Source organism: Agelaius tricolor, unplaced genomic scaffold, assembly GCF_023055355.1.
Source record: "Agelaius tricolor isolate 1412-34295 unplaced genomic scaffold, bAgeTri1.0.p SCAF_82, whole genome shotgun sequence".
NCBI classification, from domain to species: Eukaryota; Metazoa; Chordata; class Aves; order Passeriformes; family Icteridae; genus Agelaius; species Agelaius tricolor.
This window is the reverse complement of record NW_027269342.1, coordinates 107419-122132: the sequence shown is the minus strand read 5'-3', so window position 1 is coordinate 122132 and position 14714 is coordinate 107419. Positions and strand designations below refer to the sequence as shown.

The following is a 14714-nucleotide window of genomic DNA, read 5'->3' as shown; positions in this document are numbered from 1 at the left end:
AGGTGTATCCTACGTGAGAGCAGCATTCTATGAAACTAAGACCTAATGCCAAAACTTTATGCTAATGATCCCCAAATTTCTTTTACACTCATGATCAACTCAATGTTTTCAGAGATCCACACATATAGCCTTACATCAAACTTTACACAGAAATCTTAAAAAGGAAAAGCGAATTTGACTGGTTTAGTGGAGGTCTGCAGACCAACTTGGTGTAAGGATGTGCATGTAATAGTCTTCATGACTTGGACTCAAACCCAGTTGTTAGCGTGGAGAAACCCAACAGTGAACTTTTAAATAAATGGCAAAATTGCCTCCAAAATATTTGTAGGACATGAAAATGGCAGTTAAGTGAAGTGTAAACGTTCTCTTGGTCATCTTTCTTCTGCTACTTTCACACAAGTCATGACCAGCTTCATGACTACCAACATCTTATAGCTCTTGTCCAGCTGAGTAAGATGAGCCAAAAGGGCAGTTCGGAGAACTGAGGATGGGCTGACTGGGTCCTTGGTGCCAATGTTTGGGAGGTGGACAGCGTGTTCAGCAGACACTGACATTCACAGGAGTGTATCCTCCTTATACTGAAGTCCAGAGTTGGTTTAAATGCCTTAAGGAAAGCACAGGAGGCTGAAAGGGAATCAATGGTGCTGGGTAGGGAAGGGTTTTGTGGATGAGCATCTCTTAGTTTCTGTGTCACTCAGTCTTGGGTGAAAGTGCAATACTGGATGAATAAATGGCCCTACAAGCACCAGACATTTTAAATTGGTATTTCACAGGGCTGGTTGGTCACCTCTGCTGAAAGTCCTGGACTTCAATTGCTGTAAGTTGAGTTAGTCGCTGACTTAAGGGAGTGAAGGGTCTGCCCACTTCCATGAACCTGCAGCCCATTTCCTCTTGGGCTCAGCAGTGCTGCAGTAGCATTTACAGCATGGCACATGACAAAGGATACCAGGCTGGGTATCACTGAGCCTCCCCTCCCCCTCTTCCTGACTAATGTCTTTTCCGTGTGGGACCAGAATCCTGATACGCGTGACACAAACAGAGTACGTGGGAATTAGTTCCATTAAAGCCATGCCATATGGCTCGCAGGGTGCTCTGTGATACCACTGTGCTGCTTGACAGTCCTTCCCTATGGATGGGATCAGTGCATATTCCCTGATTTGCACTCTTTTTTTCAGCATATCAAACAGGGACAGACTTTTAATTAAAAATGACATCATCACGCTGCTGCCAGCTCGTTGCAGGCAGTCCACATATTAATGCTGCTTGTTTCAGTTTTCAATGATCCTATTATGAATTGTAACCTCATTACACAAACCTTGCTATACAGTGGAATTTCAAATGGGGTTTTGTGGTTTTTAGAACTTAAACAGCTAGAATAAGCACAAAGGCAGTTGTGGTCAGGCAGCTTCCTCTCTTACCGCAGCAGTTGTGGAGATGCCATTCCAGTGACCACTGTTTCTACAATGAGTCAGTTTCATTTTTAACAATTTGACTCAGTTCTCTTCAAAGGGGGCAGCATGTTATTTCTGCATGATTTTTGTGTGCATGACTCTCTGCAGAGGGGTCAGTGCCAACTTGAACCCCTTGGGATCCGGCCTCTTGGAGCAGCCTGGATTCTCCAGGTGGTGGGAGGTGTGCTCCTTAAACGTTGGAGAGCTGGGGCTGCTGGCCATCTATCTGCTCTGCCAAACATGCCCTGTGCTTCCAGCCATCTGAAAACTCCATGTTAAGCACAGCTCCCTCTACTAGTGAGCCAATGCTCGAGGTAAGCAACAGTGCAGCCTTTGCAAGGAAAGTGAGGTTAAACTGTTGCCTTCCTGAAATGAAAACAAGAAATAAAAGTGCATAGATGCTTCAAAAAGTGAGGGGGGGGGGGGAAGTATAAATAGGTTAGGCAGTGGCAAGAAGGAGTCCAGCTGTTTCTGTGCACAGTGAATTGTGCATCTCCTAACCCCTGCACATGATTGTCAGTTACCTTCTAGTATCAATGATTAAGTAAACAGGAATTTATGGAAGTTCAAGCTTTGCACAGCATTCAGCTGCAAGCTCTTAAAGATCATTCATGTAAATTTTACAAACAAGGAATGCAGCAGTTTTCAATCTTAATGAAATTTAAGAATGTCTTTTTCATTCAGTATGACTCACAGTTTTGTTTTGAAGTTTTTGAGCTTCTCCTAAGGTTATGGAGTGGTCAAGCGAAGCCGAACAGGGTTTTTGAAATCAGGAAGCCTGGGCACTGTTTCATTCAGAGAAAAAAAAGGGGAGAGCGAGAGAGGGAGGGAAGGAAAAAAGCCCTATTCCTGTGTTTGATTGAAAAATAAAACTGCTGCTCTCAGTGAACCTTTGAAGTCCCCCAGCCCAGTAATTGTTTCACGACATTTGCAGCTTGAGGCAGCAAGAATGTTTGTGGTTGTTTTAAAGGCATCTGAGTGTGGATTCCATATGGTTTATTTTTATTTTCTTTTTTTTTTCCCCCTCATTTTTTTTTTCCCTTCCCCACTTGGAGCCTCAAGTTCTTGCGCACTGCCCGATACCAGGTCCTAGCCTACTCTATTTCTGCATGAACTGTTTGTGAAAGAGCTGAGTGAAGGCATTGTGGCCCTAAGATTGAAGCGTGCTTAATTCAGAGAAAATCTGTGAATGCCTGTTGAGGCAATAGTTGATTTTAGCCGCGCTTTATCGATCCTATATTTGGAGTGTGGCTTACTAAACACTGTACAGTTTGCTTTCCTGAACAAAAGACCTCTTCATATGGCCTATACTTAGGGCATGATACTCCAAACGCTCACTATAGAGCATAGTGCTGGCTGTCATGCTTTCAATAGGTAGTTTGCAGTGGGCCTGATAGTGAGCCATTGGAGGCAAATAAAGGCCCTGATTCACCACTGTGTTCCTCTGGTCTCTGAGCAGTGAAACTGTTTTGTTCAAGCTGAATCAGATCCAAGCATTCTGGAAATATGTACTACAGGAGCAAGGAAATCTAAAGTCAATTTAAGGCATGCAAACTTGAAAGTGCCGTGTGTATTTGCAACTCTCCCTCACCTCGCCCCCCCCAAAACACTGTCCATTGTATATAACACAATAAGTAACAACACTGATCGTGTGAATCACTGCAGTCCTGAGCTTATAAATAAGTGACCACTGAGCAAGTCATGTGTCTTTACTTTGCAAGACAAAGTGCTGGAGCAAGTTATAACCAGCCAAGTGCAGGGTTTGCAGCCTGGGCTGCAGTTGTCTCTGATAACAGGGGAACTTGCTCATTTACAGTCAGGGAAGTTCTGCTGAAGACCAGCAGTAACCTCTTGGTCTGGTGTGGAACCAGCTGTAGCCACAGAGGAATTGAACCTACTCAGTTATGAAGAGAGAGTCAGACTAGAGGGCACTGCAGACTTCATCCAGAGTGGTCCTTCACTTGTTTGGAGAGACTAAATGACTTCCAGCTCTTGGAGTCAGATATGGTTATCCCTGCAGTTACAGGGGCCTGAGTGCCTTAAATCCCTTTAAAAGGGTTTAATGGGAGAGTCCTGCACAGGGAGGCTTCGTCTCTGTTTGTGAGTAGTGCAATATTACAGGAACAGATCTACAGAACCAACCCAGCTGGTGCCAAGGCCCAAGCTGTCCACTCTGCAGGCTTTGGCCTTGGGACTAGCCACAGGCAGGAATCTCAGTTTTGTTTGGCTGAAAGGAACTGGGCTCCTGCTCTCAGTCTGATGTGTGATGGGAATCAAAATGTGGTAATGGGAGATATTTGAAGGAAGAGGTTCCCTCACAAGCAGGCTTCCAACATGAACACTAATGCTCCTGAAAAAGCTGATTTTTACCAGTAACCTTTTAACTGTGTGTTTTCTTTATTGAAGCAACCTGGGTGAATAAAAGATAGGCATTTTCTAAGGGGGAAAATGTGTCATAGGGCTTCTATTTACCAGGAAACAGCACAGCACTGATCAGTATTTCTGTTCTCTTGTGGTCTCACAGTGTTAGAATGGCCCCTGGCATGGTTTGGGCTAACCTGTGCTCTACACGATTCCTCAGCAAGCCAGAGAGTTAAAAGAGTTACCCAAAGAGACACAAGCATGAAAGTTCCTTGGAAAAAAATTGTAAAGGCAAATTGATGCCTAATATGATCTATGTATGTTATGTGGCTGTCCTTAGAGAAAACTCTGCTGTTGTTTTATGCTTTCACAGTACATTATCTTCCTTCTTGTCGTGTTGTCCTGTTTAGCGAGGTCTAGTGGAAATTTAGTGAGGTGTAGCAGAAAATTTAATTACAAAATAGTGGAGGAGTCTCTTAGAGGGGATCAGGTAGTCCTCAGAATCAGGAGTCATGGCTGGTCTCCAGTGACAAGCCTCCACTGTGGTAAATGGTGCTTGCAGGACTTTGGTCAATGGGCTGATTTCTAAGTGCAGCCATAGCACCTGTGGGCCTGAACTGAAAAGAAAGGAAGCTTTGAAGGGATAGCTTAAAAAAAACAACAAAAAAAACCCCAAACAAAACCAAAAGGTACAGAATATCAGTCTTGTACATATTAGCAGGAAGCACATCAGTGCCAAAGAACTTGGTCTTTGAGAAATGGAGGTCAAAAATGTCTGCTGTTTTTTATGTGCCAAGCCCACAATTCACTGACCTCTTCCAGCCCAAGACCAAAACTGGGCTAAACTCCTGAATTTCTGTGAGCTCAGGGCACAGCTTATGCTGATGAGAGGTGTGGAAATGAGACAAGTCCAAGCTACAGTCACAAAAACCCATGGAGCACAACAGCAGCTGCAGATGCTTCCTGAGAAGTACAAATATTTGGAGGGCCAGCCTGGGCTAAGCTTCACACCCCACTGCTAAACAGTGGCTGAGGCAGCTCACTCAGACCTTTTCCTTTCATCAATTGTCCTTGCAAGGCTGAAGTTAGACAAACAGGGTGAGAAATAGATGAATTGACAGCCATTTGGAGTCCAAGGCATAATTAACGGGCCTAAATCATCATCACTATGAGTCAAGTGCTAAACTTGTAACTCAAATTGCAAATATGATTGTCCCAATGGAAATGGACTATTTGTAATATTTGCTGAATTCAGAATATTCTAGGAAAGAAAGAGTCCTGTTTCAGCAGTTCTCATTCTATTCATGCCAATCATGCATTTAATAAAAATCATAAATTATATTAAAAATTATAAATTATAGCAGCATTTGTGAGATGTGTATCCATAAGGGCTGAAGGGAAAAGTCTGCTGTGACCACAAATGGCCATTGTCCCATTGGGATGCTGCTGAAGAGGCACCAGTTCAGTGGGTGGGTGAAATCTTAAAAACTAGATTTGTTTGCTGAAAGTTTTGCTAATTACAGGGCAACAGTCTCCTAACTCTATGTCTGACCTTATGTCGAAAGGAAAAATACACATTTTGTAGAATAGTGTGGTTTGGAAAGGGCCTTAAAGATCTAAAATTCAACTTCCCCCTGTTGCTGTGGGCAGAGGCATCTTCCACTAGACCAGGTTGCTCAAAGCTCATCCAGCTTGGCTTTGGACATTTCCAGGAATGCATGGGGCATTCACAGCTCCTCCTGGGCAACCTGTCATGATGCCTCACCACCCTCACAGTAAAAGAATTTCTTCTCAGTGTGTTATCTAAACCCACTCTCTGTCAGTTTAAAGTCATTCTCTCTTGTCCTGTCACTCCATACCCTTGCAAAAAGTCCCTCTCCAGCTCTCTTGTAGTCCTTTAGGTACTGGAAGAGGCTCTGAGGTCTTCCTGGAATCATCTTTTCTCCAGGCTGGGCTGCCCCAACTCACTCAGCCTTCATAGGAGAGGTTCTCCATCCCTCTGATGATCGTTGGGGCCTCCCCTGGACTTGCCCTGACAGGTCCATGCCTTCTGATGCTGGAAGCCCCAGAGCTGGGGTCTCATGAGAGCGGAGTGAAAGGGAGGCACCACTCCCTAAACCTGCCAGCTGTGGGTATTTTGGTGCAGCCCAGGGCACGGCTGACTTTCTGGGATATATGTTACTTTTAGGTTCTGCATGGCTTGGAATGAAATAGTTGATAGAGAGCAATACTTTAGAGAAGAGCCCTTGAAGTCACATTCATTTTAATTGGTGTGGTTTAATTATTTTGCTGTATTTGAGGATAATCTAACTAACCCTGTAGAGGAGATCTGAAAAAGCTGTGGGGGCTCCATTGTGGTTGGGCAAGCTAGGAAATGTCTTACAAGAGGCACCCTGACAAGACTAGACTATATTTGCTTGGTGTTTTAAATTCCATGAATTTTTGCATGCCTTTGAATTAATGATTCTTCTTTCAACATCAAAGGGGAATAGAGGACATTTTTACTTTTAACAGTTCTGTGCTGTAATAATTATCCCATTCCTCCAATGACACATTCCTTAGGGTTTTGAAACTGCAAAAGGGAATCCAGCTAAATGTAGCTTTATACCTGTGGTTCTCTGTTTTCTGAAGCTGGGTCAAGTCCTGCAGGGTGCTGTCTCTATCTCCCACTGGTTGCACCTCAAACTGATGGGGAGTTGAAGACACCTTGCAGAACCTGTCCTTGGTGATCCTTGCAGAGGCTGGTTTGCCACATGAGCTGCAGAAATGGGTTCCAATGAAGGCCTTGGATTAGAGAAGCCCTGACTCAAGAATTTTGGTTTTACATCCAGATGTCGTAGCTGACATTTTTCTCTAAAACTGGCCAGGCAGGATGTAAGCATTTTCTTCAGCGTGGGAAAGTTCATTTCAGTTCCAGTTCACCTTTCACAGTGCAAACCCAGCTCTACTGAATGGTGATTTTTTACCCTTCAGAAACCGTGGTGGTTCATTAATGTGAAACATTTTGATGAGCACTTAGATTTAATGTGACTCTCTTGGGTTTCATGGAGCTCTCTGTGGCTCAGTCTCTCTGCACTCGGCATAGCCGTGCTCCAAAAAAGGCTCTATACCCTTTTACTCCAAAGCTGCTCACAAAATTTTCCTTTCAGTCACAGTTTCAGCATCAGTTTCTCCTAATCTCACTATGGGAGGGCTCCAAAAGTGACATTTTAGAGACTTGGGTAAAAACAACGTGATTTTTTTTTTTTTTTCATCTGCATGTTGGCAGAATTAGTGGGAACTCACGTTATTTCATCTGCTTTAAGTCTCCTGTGACACTTTTATCCTCTAGTTCTGTATCCCAAAGCAAAATTTATTAAGAAAAAAATTAAATCCAATTTCTAATCAGAGTCTGCAAGTCCTTGGAAATTAGGAGTGCTGAACAGGTTGTATAAATAATGTAGATGATTTACTTAGATAATCTAATCGCATTCTTAATTAATTATTTGAAATAACATTGCAACTGCATTATTCAGGCATATCCATTTTATCCCTTGAAGCTTCCTTACACAAGGAACCTCATTTCCATGATTACCCACTGCAGTTTTTATATTCTGGGGTGCTCACCTGAGCGCTTCCCCTGCCCCTTTCTCAGCCTTTGGCCATCTCTGGGAGGGCCATAAGCTCACGTCCTTGTCTGACATGGCTTTTACCTCCCTACACCGCCTTCTCCATCTGTTTCTGTGTTTGAGAGCTCACAGGGCTGTCTGGGGACTCATTTGTTCTGATGTGGAGGGTTTGGGAGGCAGCAGGTACTGGCTACCCTTTCCCTGACCTTGATCAATCTGGATGTGAGGAGCAGGGTCTGGGGCTTCCTGCCCCTGACAGCTGCACCCTGGACAGTAGCAAAAAGAATGATAGAGCTGGAGAAGGCCAGGGAAGGAAGTTTATGCAGCATGGAAGCGTCATATCCTGAGGAAATTGAGTGGAATATGTGTGTATAATTATATAGATAAATATAAACTTTTATATTTAAGGAATTAAGAGCACCAAGTAGAAACAAGAATAGGTCTGATGAGAGAGAAGATGTAAGTAACAAAGGCAGCAAGCCCAGGGTCACTTTCTGAAGACAAGGAGACGACAGGAACAGGGAATTGTGAAGAAGTGCATGTGACCATAAAGTCAAGTGTACTACTGGCCTGTATTAACAGTGGAGTTAATACAGTTAAACCAGTTCTGTTTCTTCTCTTCCATACCCCTTTTTGGTGTGGGTGTAATCTCTAATTAAGCCCTGAACCTGCAGCTTGGTTCTGAACTTCAGCTGGGGCTGGGGTTTCTCCATGTGGGAGCACAGAGGAAGGAGGAAGGCAGAGTCCCTGCTGCACAGGTGCATGTCTCTCTGTCAGCACTGGCTGCCTGAGCTCTTTAACATCCTCCTTCCAAAGTCCAGCATGAGGTCATCCTCAGCTCTCCTTCCCAAACTCCCAGCCCACACCTGTGCCTTGTGTGCTGCAGAGAATTAATAATGGCAGAACCACTCGCAGGCACAGCATCCGCAGGCCAAACCTGGGGCAGTCACAGGAGGCAGAGAACAATCCAAATTTTGTGGCATAAGGAGTTAACTCACGTGCATCCACAGAAGAGTGTGGGATGGAGACGGTCAATGGGAAATAACGTGGGTCCAGACTGGGAAATGAAGGAAGCTGTTGCCAGAAAATCTGGTTTGGCCATCATTACTGCAGCTGGGACTTGCAGGTGTCTGGGTTGCCTGCAAAGTTTTGAGTGTCTTGCCTAGGTCCAGGTGCTCTTGGAGGCTTGTGCATGAAGAATCCTCAGGATACTCAACTTGTACTGGTCTGGGGTCAGCATTAGGTGGGTTTGCACATTTACATGCTGACTTTTAAGTTTAGCAGTTCTGAGAGAGAAAGGACAAAGCTAAGATCGCTGTAATTTGGAGTCAGATCTAGCCAGCAGTAGGAGTTGATTCCTAATTCAGGGGAATTTTTCTATTCTTGCTCTGCTTGCTATTTTAGAGGGATTTTTCATAATACTTGACATGGGGTGTTGTCATATGTGTTGTTTCAGGATGTTCAGGATAGGGTCACTGCCACTGCTTAGATTTTTATTGTTCTTTCTAAGTAGCTCGATGGAACAGATTGCTTTCAGAATTTGGTGGTGGTGAAGCTAAAGAAAATTTCCCTGTGTAAGTACCTGGGGAACAACCTTTTTGATGTTAAATTTTATCCTGAACTGAGGTAAATAATGAATAAATGCATTGAAGCCATCAGAGTTCATTCAATGTAAACCCATAAGGTAGGTCATTGTCTCTGAGTGGCTGTGTACGTGCCAAAAGACAACATGATCTGAGTGTGTCTTGCACTTTTTCAAGAAAACATTTGAAACTGTAAAAGTTCTCAGAGAAAACTGCTGAATGAAAATAATTTGAGGAAGGAAATCTGCAGAGCAATTTACTCCTTCATGGTTCCTTTTCAATTAGAAACACTTTTGACTATCTGGGGTATTCATTTCCAAGGATGCATTTTTCTCTCTCTGATAGCTGGTTCTGAAATTTCAAAAGTGAAATACTACAAGTGGGAAGGCATGGGAAGACAGCAAAATTGTTTTTAAGTGTGGAGGAACTGAAAAGGTTTTCAATAATCTTGTATCATTTCAGCAGTGTTCTCTCTCTAAGAATGCCTTGGAATTAAAGAAAGGAAATATTTACATTATAATTATATTTCTGTTTATTTAATTAAGTTATTAAGCAGATCTGGCATGCAGAGGCAACTCCCCTTAGTCCTAATTGTTTCTCCTAATGTTGCAGTTGCAGCATTATTGAAAGAATTCAGCAAAGAAAGGCCTGCCATCTCTGTCAGGGTGCAGCAGGAGGGCTGGGGGGGATTTGTTCCATGGGAAAGAGAGGCACTGAAACGGATTGCTCAGCTGCCCCCTCTGAAAGACAGCAAAGCAATTTCACAAAATGAGACAGGAGTCTGCAAAGGGGGGTGGGGAAGGCGGCTTCCATCCGAAAACTCTCCCTAGTTACTGAACAGTTTACATAGGCCTGTGTATGAGGAGATTTTTTCCAAGCTTTCCACAAAGCTTTCTAGAACAGTAATTTTTATGTCAGGATATTTATATTAAGAAGCCCGCAAAGCCACAGTCAACTTTCCATACATGTAACTTGCATGGATCCATATAGAAAGTTTCCATTAAAATACAGCATCCACTGTTGTATTTACTGCTTGGGCTTTAATTTCTACTTGGATATTTGTTTCTTTCTCTGTTAGCTTTTCTTTCCTGAAGGCCCTTTTCCCATTCAGGAAATCACCATAAAGATGACTGTAAGGATAAAGAGCAAAATCAATATATAATTGTGGGTGCCAAATATGTATTTATCTGCACAAGCAGTATTTCACTTTCTAAAACCAAATTTTCTTGGCTTAAATGTGTGTGTGTGTATATATATATATATATATGGATTTTCCCTTTATTTTATTAATTCTGGACTGAAGAATTGATGTGCTTCCTCTTTTTTTCTTATGGTTCAAGATCTCTGAGGTGCAATAATGCATGTATGCTTGTTTGTCTATCTGTGTATTGCATTTGATCAAATCAGTTATCCTCATGCTCATACTAGAGCTTCCCATGGAGTATTCAAAGTTATTAAAGGCTTCTGGTTTAATGTCCTTCCCAACCTATCAGAAGAATTTATGTTCATTTTTGTTTCAGTACTCAACTGATGTGATTTACCAAATAGGAAAAAAAAAGCTTTCGAAACGTCCTTATTTAGGAGGAAGGTTAAAAAGATTAAAAATCTCATGGAAACCTGTATGTAAATAGTATGACTTACAAACCCCTTTAAAAATTCCTGCTCAGTGGTTGATGTGAGGGGATGAGGCAAGAGAGGAATTGGCTTTGAAATATCTCCAGAAAAGTAGATTAATGATAAAGAAATAAGGAAATAGCAAAACAGAATGGATGGGCATATGGGCATTTTCCAGTAGGCAGCTGTGTTATTTTAGAGAAGAAATAAAAAGTTTCTGGTAACTTCTAAGGGTTCACTGAAGATGTGCAGTGAGCCATGAGGTGCCTTTGGTTCTAATACAGGAATCTTTTAGGAAGGCACTGATGAAATCTGTCGAGTGTCATTAATAACATGGATTTCTTTTATTCTGCTTATGCTTATGCCCCTACTGGACCAAGGGTGGGTGAAGTAGGGATCCATGAAGGGATTGTTAAATAGTTTTCCTGACACTTAGGCAGGTGGCCAAGAGCCATAGCTGCAGAAAGACTTGGTGGCACCCAGCAGAGCTACCCCGTGCAGTGATGGTGTAGGACTGGGGATTAGACCCACCTCTGCTGAAAGTGAGCTTCCAGCCTGTGTCAGCCCTCTGCAATCCCTTCCCAGGTATAGGGCACTCTTGGTGTCAGGGGTGAGTGCATATCCAGTTAGACTCTGATGGGAGATGATCCATGCTCCCCCTGGACACATCCAGGCTGAGGAAGGTGGAGCCAGCCACTTTGCCCATCCCCTCACCTCCCAGTCCAGTGCCTGCTTATTAAAACATCTTGGGAGCTGTAATGGTACGCAGATTAAAACTCATGCATGTTTTAAAATCAGCAGTGAAAACCATCACAAGAGCAGGTGTTACCTTTGTGAAGTGCAGAATGCTGCTCAGACTTGAGGAGAACTTCAGCTTCTCTTTCAGTGAGGCTGAGACCATGGCACTGTTTAAATCCAAAGAGGGGCCAACAGAGCTTCACCTTCCTGGGCCTCCAGCTACTATGGCCTTTGAGGGATGCAATAATATGGAGAGGGGATTGAAAACAAGTGCAACTGCATTCTTCTGGGACTCAGCTTTGCTCCCTTTTCCTGTTGTGGGGCTGTTCAATTGCTTTAGGGTGAGCACGAGGGACTGGATCTAAGGGTTTCCCATTTAAGCAGCTCTGCTACCACCCAAGTGACAGCTGCCTGCTTGGCTGGGAGTGTGGCATCCAGTAGTAGGAGAAACTTCTTGTTCCAGCTGGCACTTTCTTATCTAACAGTCAGAGCTTTGTAAGTGTGGACAGCTGCAGTTTCAGAAATTGGCTCTATCTGTATCAATTGGATTTGTGAAGTCAGTGAAAGGGCATGAGGCAGATTCATGGGATTTCCTGTTAGTATTAGCAAATGGAATCTACTGCAGAATTTTGAAAGAATAGGAGACTCAGTCAGTGGTGCTTAAATGAGGCCTGTGGTTAGGGAAGGCTACCAAAGAGAAAAACCAGTGGTCAGTGAATGTGATGGGCATGATTTCCAGGGACCTTAAATCCTCTTGAGACTAGGGAATATCTCCAGTGTGTGTCTGTGCATGCTGGAAGGCAGAGGGATGATTGGGAAGCAGGTGGTGCCTTGAGCTGGATGGTCAGCCCGTGATGCAGCAGCTTCACCTCTGGAGAAGGGTGTGCAAGGAATGGCAGGAATGTGGAGCCTCGGCAGGGTTCGGCAGTGGCTCTGCCGGGACCTGCAAGTTCCCCTCCCTCCTCTGCCATGGGTTTGTAGCCCTGAGCAAGTCACATACCTTTTTTCCCCTGCCTCCTTTCCAGCCTCCTGTGGGCTTGATGCTGCTGGAAGCGGGAGGAGGAGTTCTGCAGAGGCACAGTTATGTAACAGCACAGGAATAAAAAGCCTCTGCTGAACTTCCACTCCCTTCCCTGCTCCTGTGGGATGGGGGAGGGAAGAAATCACTCAAACGGTCCTGTTTACTCCTTAAATATTTCTGTGGGCACTGTATAGGATTTCCCCAGACTGTACCAGATGGGCTATGAGGGAAATCATTGGCAATGCTTTGGCTTAGCTGGGGGTTTCCTAAGTTTCAAAATTACCAGTTTGCAACAGTTTTTCTCATCATACTTGCTTGGCTGGGACTGAACTGCTGTAAAGCCAGTACTGCAACACCAGATGTTGCTCATACCAGCACAGGTATTTTCCTGGCTTTTGCATTTGCTATCTATATGTCTGTCTGTGAGTAAGAAAGTTCATTTAGCCCCTTGAGATCTTTGCACCAAAAAAAAAAAAAAAAAAAAAAAAAAAAAAAAAAAAAAAAAAAAGATGTCTTGTACCAGGAAAGTCAAGTGTTAATTTTTGTGGGGTGTTTAAGGTGGCGGTTTTTCCTCCCTTCCATTATTCCTAAAGCATGGCAGAGGTTCATCATCCCTACCCAGGACAGCAGATCAGGGTGCACCTGCCCACATGAGCAATTTGGGCACAGGTGCCCACCTGTGATGGGCAGTGGCTGAAATGCTGGGGGAGGTTTAGTTCTCCTGGGAACATGGCACAGGCTGAGAGCCAACAGCATGGGTAGAATAGTGTCCTCAAACTGTGGAGCCAGGCTTCTTTTGTGGCTGACATCTCTCATAGTCCTTGCTTCATAAATTAGAGGTGAGGACAATCATTTGAGGGAGGGAAGAGACCAGCTCTGGTCCCATGGCTAAGTTTTATTCCCTGGTTCTGCCCTTTTTTTTTGTAACATTTGAAGCCCCTGAATGTTAAGGGCAAAAGTCTCTTGTAGCTGCAAGCCCGCTGCCAACAGCAATTGCAGAGGGATTTGAAATGTGCCTGATGTAATTCTGCTTCTTTCTGTCCATTGTTCAATCAATTTAACAATTTTGGCACTTCTTCTGAAACCACATTATAGAGAATGGGATTCTGCCTGGCTTTTTACTTCCTAACAGGATGACACAGCTGCTTCTCTGGGAAGTCACAGCCCATGGTGGATCCTGGCTGGCAGCCAGCGTGGCCCCTGTGTCACCTGAGCAGCATTGCTGGGGTTTTTCCTAAATGCAACGATGTGATTTATTTTATTTTTCTGTGTTGATGTTATAAAAGCCATCAATGGCACTGGGCTGACAGACAAGTTGGCCTTTTGCTCTTCACATAGCAGCAGAAAGGGTGACTTTGAATCACATGATTAAACAGTGCTGAGAGCTTTAAAGAACATTAATCAGCAAAGAGGAAGTTCTACTATCCTATGCCCTACTTTGAAGAACTGGATGGTTTCAGAGGACTGTATGTTCCTCTTGTGTGTGCAGCTTTAGGATCTGAAAAATGGCAGCTTGGAAAGTTGCTGCACAACATTCCCAGGGCTGTAAAACCTGCGGGGCATGGAACCCTGGGCTTCTGCTGTCTGCATGGTTGAGATTCTTTTCATGAAGGGATGTGAACCTTTGCTTACAAAATCTGCAGTGAAGGTGTCAGCACATACCTTCTAAGCTGGACTGAAACCTTTCAATCATCAACTGAAGCATTAAATCTTATCAATATCAGCTGGACTTTCTCCATACAGGAGGCCTCTGACACATTTATATTTAGCCCTCGTGGCATACATGTGATTACCATTTGCATTGCTTTTCTTGAGATAATCTAATAATATATAGGACTTTTCTGACCAACACTGTCTATACTATTGTCTGTACACCACCATTTTTCTCTTCAAAAACTTTCTTTGGCACGATACCAAGCAGGAGGTTTCCCACTGTTTTGGCTTTCAAGGTTGTGTTGGGAAGTGAATATATTTTTCTTGCAGCACAGTGGTATCAGGGCTGCAGGACAGTGGGAAGGCTCACTAAAAAGAGCAGCCACTTGCTGTCAGACAGAGAGATTTTTATTTTGGAATCATTCAGGCCAGAAGGCAGAAAAAGCAAAAGTCTGTGTTGGAGAAGAGGAATTGGCATGGTCCTTGTGTCTCCACCTCTGTGCCTTGAAACAAATGACAGCTGCTTGTGTGGATAGTAGACAGAAATTTAAACATGCAGAATATGGAAAAGAAAATAAGTGTTTTGTAGCTACATCCACGATGGGCAGGTGACTGGGAAGGGTTGCTTTGTGTATCACATGTGCTACATACAGCCCAGCACTGCAAAACCTTTATCCTGAACATG

General features: G+C 43.7%; 1 long non-coding RNA gene across 1 annotated transcript in view; it reads right to left on the bottom strand.

Moving 5' to 3' along the window:
* The window catches only part of LOC139585507 (uncharacterized), a 73077-nt gene extending 60640 nt beyond the window's left edge, over positions 1-12437 (bottom strand). Inside the window, exons 1-2 of the long non-coding RNA XR_011677101.1 lie at positions 12356-12437; positions 11447-11584 (exon numbers count right to left, since the gene is read on the bottom strand). This is a non-coding gene — a long non-coding RNA (uncharacterized lncRNA). The remainder of the gene's footprint in view (positions 1-11446; positions 11585-12355) is intronic.
* Between the last annotated feature and the right edge of the window lie 2277 nt (positions 12438-14714).